The sequence below is a fragment of the Mus pahari genome, chromosome 10, assembly GCF_900095145.1.
Source record: "Mus pahari chromosome 10, PAHARI_EIJ_v1.1, whole genome shotgun sequence".
Classification (NCBI taxonomy): Eukaryota; Metazoa; Chordata; class Mammalia; order Rodentia; family Muridae; genus Mus; species Mus pahari.
In genome coordinates, this window is record NC_034599.1 from 70,098,768 (window position 1) to 70,107,827 (window position 9,060).

Consider the following 9,060-nt stretch of genomic DNA (forward strand, 5'->3'; position numbering starts at 1 on the left):
AAACTGGGTCCGATCATGGTTTGTTTGTGTGCGTGTGTTTTGTGACAGTGTTTCTGACTGGAAATGTGGGTCTTGGCGATCATATTTGAGTCGCCAAGCTTGCTGATAAATACCTTTACCTACCAAGCCATCTCACCAGCCAAACTGCATTTGTTTGTTTTGCTTAGTTATAGTGGTGTGTATGTGTGTGTGTGTGTGTACACATGGGAAGTCAGAAGATCTTTACCAAGTCACCTCACCAGTCAATCTACAGTTAATATTTATTTGCTTGCTTATAGTGTGTGTGCACGCGCGCGCGCGCGCACCGTAGTACACATATGGAGGTCAGAAGACAACTACTAGAAACTGGTTCTCTCCTTTCACCATGTGGTTTCCTGGGATCAAACTCAGGCAGAGAGGTTTGGAGCCAATCCCTGTTAGCTGCTGACCTTCTTTGCCTCTTCCTATCATGAGATTCCTAGGGAAATTCCAATTTGGGGGGAGTCCTCAAGAATGGGAATCGGGGCCTGTGTGGCAGAAGTTGGGGGAGTCTCTTTTCTTGATACCTTTCTGAGAAAATGGGGGGAGGTACAAAGTCTACATCGCGGTTGGTTCCAGGGCAGTGGGCAGGGAAGAGGGTGAGCACACCAATCGCCCCTTTGTTGTAAGTTCAGGTTCCCCAGGAGTCCATTAGTTAGGGAGTCGCAAGCAGTCTGTCTGTAACTGAAAGGGAAGGGGCTGCTGCAAATATAGTGGCCTGGGCAGAGGCTGGATTCTAACATCACACTCAGACAGTTATATTCTTTGCATTTGTACTGAGAGAAAATTCACACAACACAAGACCCTATCCAGCATTTTAAAGTGAGCTCTTGGGTGGCTATTAAGTGTGTTTACAGTAGCACCCAGCCATCACCCTTTAATTCCATCTCTCAAAAAGAAACGTCACACCCACTAGCAGCCTTCTGATCCTCCCTTCCCCTACCCCAGCAACCACTAATCTACCTTCTGCCTTTGAATCTGCCTCTTCTAAACGCTTCCTATAAATGAAATCGGACGACTCATGGCTCTTTGTGTCTGATTTAACCAACTGTTTTCTGGGCTTCTGCACGACGTAGCATGTCAGGACTTCACGCCTGCTCAAGGCTAACGCTGCATCCTGTTTACCACACACAGCTAGCTGAAATGTGGGTGGCTCTCAGTCATCGGAGAGTGTGTGAACGTGGTGTGCTGAGCATGCTCTTACGTGTCTTTATGCAGACTTGGGTTTTTTTTTTATCACTCCTGTGTGCAAGCAAGCATCTGTGGGATGGCTGGGCCCTGTGGTAACTGCAGGCTTTAGGGTGTGGCGGATCTACTACTGAACTCTTCTTAGCAGCTACCCCATTCAATATTCCACCTTCTTCCTTGGTTAAACCCCAGGGTTGCAAAGGGAAAATGATAGAACTATCTGGGCCAGATCTGAGGAAGCACAACTCTTGAGTTTAAAATGCAGAGGGTTTCTGCCTCCTTGGCTTCCCAGATACCATGCAGCCCCGGGCGCTGACGTACGTGGTGGTACCAGCTAGAAAGCAGAGTCCTCTCCCAGACAAGGCCAGGGGCCCATGTTAAGCCTTCTGCCCCTCTCTGCAGCCAAGCAGAGCTTTAGTGAAGCGGTTGCTTGCCACTTCCTGCCCTGAGGCCTTCATACCAATCAGCTGTTGTTACAGGCTCTGCCCAAAGTACCAGTTTGTGGGGTTTTAAGATTTTTGTCTTTATTTTTATTAATGTGTGTCTGTATCTGGGTTTACATATGTATGTGGGAGCTCATGGGGACAATAATCCAACAATAAGAGGGCGTTGGATTCCCTGAAGTGGGAGTTATAGGCAGTTATAAGCTACTGCAACCAAACTTTCATCCTCTGCAAGACCAGCAATACTCTTAACAGCCGAAGCATCTTTCCGGCCCATGTTTTCTTCCTTTTAAAGTTTGTCTTTATTGTTATTGTGTATGCTAATTGGATGGGGCTGAGGGACAAACATCACAGCACACATGTGGAGGTCAGAGGTCACTGTTGTGGAGTCGCTTTCCCCTTTCACCTCACTTTGTGCGGGTTCCAGGGATCAGGGTTGCCAGTAAGAGCCTGCATCCACTGAGCCGGCTCTGCAACCCATTTGTATTTTGTAGCTGTGCCTCTCAAGGGGTTCGTTCGGTAGAATTGAACATACAGGTGAGGAGCCCATCCGATGGCTCACTGGGTAAAAGCGCTTATCGGCCAGCCTGCTGACCTAAGTTCAGTTCCCCAGAACCCACATAAAAGCCAAATGTTGTGATGTGTGTGTCCCGATATCCAGCACTCCGACTCAAGACAGGAAGCGGAGACAGGAGAATTCCCAGAAGCTAGTGGGCCGACAAGCCTGGAGTCTGAACTTGCAAAACAAGAGACCTTGCCTCAAACAAGATAGAAAGACTTTGACTTCGACGAGTGCTTGATCGCATGTACAAGTCCACACACACATGGACATCATACACACACAAAAGTATCTTTTTAAATAAATGATAATAATACATAAAGATGAAGCCAGGGGTCGTGGAGGTGTAGCAGAGGAGTGCACAGAGCTTATTGGTCAGTCACCCACACAAACTGGGTGTGGTGGTGCACACTGCAATCACAGAAGGCTGAGGCAGGAGGATCAGAAGTTCAAGGTTATCCTAAACTCCATTGGGTGTTTAAGGCCAGCCTAAGACACATGAGGTCCTGTCTTCCTTTTTTTAAAAGAATTACTGGTTTATTTTATGTGCTTATATATACTGTAGCTGTCTTCAGACACACCAGAAGAGGGCACCAGATCCCATTACAGATGATTGTGAGCCACCATGTGGTTGCTGGGAATTGAACTCAGGACCTCTGGAAGAGCAGCCAGTGCTCTTAACCACTGAGCCATCTCTCCAGCCCCAAAGCCCTGTCTTCTAAAACACTAGTATTAATGACTATTTTAACAAGGAGATGGATCTGAGTATGGAATACTGGCCCACACCTAAGTCTCAGTATTACAGAGGCTGAGGCAGTGACTTAAAAACTACCCTGGGATGCGTAGATAGCTTATGTCTCAAAACCGAAAATGAATGAATGAATGATTAAATGAAGAGTTAAATTTAAAACTCTTCCCTTAGGCTCTGTAAGACTCAGCAGACTGCCACATTACACACCCCTGATGTGCTTTTAACACATCAGGATTCCTCCATCTGCCAGTCTCAGTGAGCTGCTGGCTCAAGTGAACATGGTGTGAATGGACTCTCAGAGTCCCCCGCGTGGCTCTCATGTGAAGGCAGGGCTGTGCCTCCAGGGTTTTGACTTTACTAACCAAGTAACCTACAGTTGAAGGATAAACCCTGCTCCATTTGAGCCTAATCAGTTTCTTTGACCCAGACAAGATTTAATTTTTCAATTACATTTTAAGATACTTAAGGTTATCCACTGTGAATTAGCTGAGGGTCAGCTTCTCCCTGCCCCCAAATTATTACACACACACACACACACACACACACACACACACACACACACACATATATATATATATATCACAAAAATTTTAAAGAAATAGTGCAATACTGTTTTTTACAGGACCTAGTCGTCTTTTGCCAATCAGCCCCACAGGAACTTCCTGATCTTTTCATGGATTATTTATTTTCCAATTTATTATGTTTTATTTTGTTTATTTTGAGACAAGGGCTTATCTAACCCAGGGTGGCCTTGAACTTGCCACGTTGCCAAAGATGACTTTGCGTTCCTTTGAACTTCTACCTCCCAAGTGCTAGGGAGATTGCAGATGTCCACCACCACACCCAGCTAACTCCTGTATCTTTAAATAGAATGCATTTCTTGATTTTCAGTTTGAGACATTATCTTTATCTTTACACTCCAAACCCGTCCCTTGCCATCCATCAGCCCTACCCAATGTAATTATATCATAACTTTAGTTCCATCAGGGTTCATTATCTACATTCCAAGTTCTTATGCTACTCTGAACTGAACCATGTAATCAGATAAGGTTATTTCTATCTCATACATTATTTCTCTGAGTTAATAATTGCTTTAATCTTTCTTTCTTTGTTAGTTTGGGACTGGTTTTGAATAGATTTTTTAGTGGCCCACCTTTAAGTTCTCTGGTAGCTGTGCAAATCTCTTCTGGATATGCTCATTTCCACCAGCGTGCTCACATGTGATGCTGCAAGGTCTCCCAGCCCATTCACACCACTCACGCTGTTCACACCGGGGCTGTCTTTATCCTCTGTGCCAGGTACCCAGTCACCATCTCGCAGAGTCTCTTCAGTGTCCACCACCTCTCCTCGTGTAGGGTCTCCCGTTTCCATCCTTGTTCCTTTTTGTCTATGGCCCATGTTTTACTGACACACATGGCCAGCAGCTTCCTGACCAGGAGTAAGAGGAAAGGAGACTGCTTACAGCCTCGCATGTGTGAATGTCTTACACTACTTAGGATCAACACTTCATCCAAACATATATTCTAGATTGTTCCATGCTTCCTCTTAAGATTTACAGACACCTTACCACTTCTAGTTTACAGAGATTTTGCAACATACTGATGGGACGAGTCCGTGTTCTCTCACTCCAGAAACATGCAGAACCCTCTATTTGACAGAGATTTGGAAGCTTTAGCATTGTGAGTGGGTATTTCCACGCATCCCGCCCAAGGTAGAGGAAGGAGTTCAATCTGGGCTCATCTGGCCTGCTGTCCTGAGAGAGTATCTTGATTCCTTCCCCTGCTTTCTCTCCTATAATTTCTCGTATTTAGAGGCTGAACTCCCCTTGTGCTATCTAATTTTCTTCCTTCCATCTCTTAAGGTTTGTTTAATTTCCGCTGGAGCTCGCTGGTAGAATGGAGTGGCAGTTATCACAATGAAAACGTGGCAGGGGAGGTGCAGCGAAAACGCAGATGGTGATGCTTTCTGGGAAGAACTCCATTTCGGCATGACTGTGATACTATGTTTCCATAGACACCCCCACAAAACAACAGGCTTTGTGCAAGAGCAAATCCAATTTAAAAGATGTGTATTTAGCCAATTGCACATCCAAAAAGGGCCCAGTTTGGCTAGGAAATTCTATCTCCTGATGAATAAAAGCAGGTCAGATAAAGGAGGGTGGGGACATTAACCACCCTCAGGATCTTTGTATCCTCTGTTCCCTTCTAGGACCCGGAGTGTCCCCCACCAGAGGCCAACCTGCTATTCGATGGCAAAGACTATTTCTCAGAAGTCAAGAAGCAAACTGGGTTTGCTATGTGTCACAGCTCTGACCACAGTCTTTACTGCGGCTATTTATATTTTTGAAGCTGCTTTCCTGTAACACTGAGCAGTCCTCTAGAGGGGCAATTACCCTCAGAGGCCTGTGACCACAGAGGCTCCTCCGCTTGAGCCCAGGAGGAGCCCTAAGGAGGAAGAAGGGGATGTGTAAAGAGCCAAAAGATAACAAGGGCCAGGGTAAGTGGGAGAGATGTACGCTGTCCTAAATATTCCTGCTTCCGTGCTCTCCCACACGGCCTTCCAGCAGATTTGCGGACTTGGGGAAAGCCTGAGTGGGAATCCTTAGTACCTCTGGCTCCTGTCCCTTTTGGGGTGGGGTCACACAGCCTGGCAACTGCAGTGGTATCTTTCCTTGCTGGAAGTGTTGACCTCCCCAGCAACCTGGATAATTGGAGGGAGTATACAGGTCACCTATGTCTTCTGACCCACAGACACAGTATTTGAGAGTCCCGTAGGTAATTACTTTGCCTCTTATCTGCTCCTAGAGGATAGAAGGGAATCCTGAGGTAAGAACACCCTATCATTGCTGGGGGTGGGGATGGGGGTTCTTGTGGAGTTTTTTTGGGGGGGTTGGATTTTTGGGACAGGTTTTCTCTGTGTTGTCTTGGCTGTCCTGAAACTTGCTCTGTAAACCAGGCTGGTCTCCAAGTCCCAGAGATCCAACTGCTGGGATTAAAGGTATGGTATGTACTACTACCACTGCCTAGTGAATTCTTTTCTTTAACCAGAATTTAAATTCTCTCTCAGTCTCAGGTTTTCACCCACTAAAGCTATAGTTTTTTATTACTTACTATATTCATACATCATATATATATATATATATATATATACATATATATATATATATATATATACCAGACCCCATTACAGATGGTTCATCATCATATCATATATATATATATATATATATATATATATACCAGACCCCATTACAGATGGTTCTGAGTCACCATGTGGTTGCTCGGAATTGAACTCTGGACCTCTGGAAGAGCGTCCAGTGCCTTAACCACTGAGCCAGTAAGTAGACAGAGATCAATGCAGGTGTGCTGTTAGCTACCTCTCCTCCCCCCTTTTATCCATCTGGATAAACTAGAGAGAGGACTCAGCAGGCAAGAGCACTAGCTGTTCTTCGTAGGGACCAGGGTTCGATTCCCAGTACCTACATGATGACTTACAACCATCAGTAACTCCAATTCTAGGGGATCCTAGAACTGCTTCCATAGGCACACATGATGCAGAAACATACATACAGGTGAGACACTCATACACATAAAATAATTTTGGCTGGGTATGATGGCACATATCTTTAATCCCAGCTCTTGTGTGGCAGAGACAGACAGACTTCTGTGAGTTTGAGGTTAGCCTAGTCTACATAGCAAGTTCTGGGCTAGCCAAGGCTACATAGTAAGACACCCCTCTTCCCCATCTCAAAAATATATAACATTTGGGATCCTGGCCCATGAGATGATGCCATCCATATGCATGGTGAAAACATGGTCATCGAAATCCCCAGAGCTGTCACCTAGGCAACTCCAAGTTGACAGTGAAGATTAACAGGCAGGCTTATCCGTTTATATTTATATAATGGGTCCTTGCAGTTTGTTTTTATGATTCAAAACTCTTTATGCTCAAACTTTAAAAAAATTATTTACTTATTTTATATATGTGAGTACTACACAAATGGTTGTGAGCCTTCATGTGGTTGTTGGGAATTGAATTTTTAGGACCTCTGCTCACTCCAGTCGGCCCTGCTCACTCAGTCCCTGCTTGCTCAGGCCCAAAGATTTATTTATTACTATACATAAGAACTCTGTAGCTGAGTTCAGACACCCCAGAAGAGGGCATCAGATCTCATTACGGGTGGTTGTAAGCCACCATGTAGTTGCTGGGATTTGAACTCAGGACCTTTGGAAGAGCAGTCAGTGCGCCATCTCGTCAGCCCATGCTCAAACTTATAAACTCCCAGCCTACATAACAATTTTTTGAAATATATTTAACACAGTGTGAAGTAGATCCTTGGGGACACTTCAGTCCCATGCTGCCGTTTAAAGGTGTTATTAGCCTCCATCCCCTGCACGGGATGAAAGTGGATATAGCACGTTTTACTTTGTTACACTTAGGACTTTATCACAGACAACATACATACTTATGAAAAATAGAGGTGACTCATCACATGCCTTTTATTGTACTTCAACTGTTGTGAACGTATAGCCAATTTCATATTGACTATACCTTCACTTCTCATTTCTACATAAGCAGCCCAGACTCTCCTCCAAGCTCCTTGGTGGTTAGAACCATGTGGCATTCTACAGCTTATTGTTTATTGCCGGTGTGACCAGGCATGCTAGGTTCACACTATATATCTGTGACCCAGACTAGAGCCAGCCAGTGTCCCTAGATGGAAAAGAGACCTGAACTATAGGCTGCTGGCAGCTAACCGTTGTTTGAGGTAACAGGCCCATTTTAGAGTTCCCAGGCTCTCCGAGACCTTTGAAGATTCTTACATACAGTAAGCCTCATTTAGTGTCTTCATTTAGAATAAAGATTCTAAGCAGGATATATAGTATGCCAGGCAGAGTGGTCAGCATTTATTTACCCTTTAGCCCTCTGCCCTCAAGACACAATGAACTCGGGCAATAAGGAAGGTGGATGGTAGGGAAGGCAATTAGTACAGTAAAAATGAAAAGCCACATCATGGGGATGCAGACATGCACTTGACACAATCTAGGGTCATTTAGAAAGAGGGTCTCTCAACTGAGAAGATGCTCCCTCTAGATTAGCCTGTGGGCAAGCCAGTTTTCTTGATGGGTAACCGATGTGTCCAGTTCACTATGGGTGGAGCCAACCAACCCTAGCAAGGTGGCTCTGAGTAGTATGAGAAAGCCGGCCGAGCAATCAAGGAGAAGCAAGTCAGTAAGCAGCATCCCTCCATGGCCTCTGCTCCAGCTCCTACCTCCAGGATCCTGCCCTGACTTCTCTCAGTAATAGAATATGACTTGAGAGTTGTAGTGTAAAATAAACTCCTTTCCTTGATTTGTTTATGGTCATGGTGTTTTATCACAGCAGTAGACGCTCTAAAGCAGGTGAGGGCAGCTTTTAGACCAACTGGGGCAACAGGCTTCTAGTCCATCAGCTCAGTTGTCCATGGAGAACAACTTTAAACTTGTAGGTTAATGAATGTTGATGCTGCATTCAGACACCTATGTGTGCATTGCTTGTATATTTCCTGTATTTCCTTTGAGACTATTTTATTGAGTACATTGCAAGAGGGTGGTATGCACCTTGCAATAAAGTAGTGTACAGACAACTTCTTGTATTTTCATAGAAAAAGAACCAAGGGGTTGGAGTGATAACCCAGTCAGTAAAGGGCTGGCCTTGCAAGCAGGAGAACCTGAGTTTGTGTGCCTGTCATCATAGCCCTGAGGAGATGGAGACAGAGGATCCTTGCAGCCAAATCACCAAGGTCCAGGGGCAGTGAGAACCTGCCTTAAAAGCAAAGTGAGAGGGCAAGGAAGACACATGACCTCCATCTCTGGCACACACACACACACACGCATATGAATACACATACATATATACACACAGATATTCATATATATATATATATATATATATATACACATACAAACACAGATACACACACATATGAATACACATACATACACATACACACATGCACATACAATCATATATATACATACATACAGATACACACATGCACATAATTCACATATATATATACATACATACACAGGTATATACACATGTATCTGCATACACAT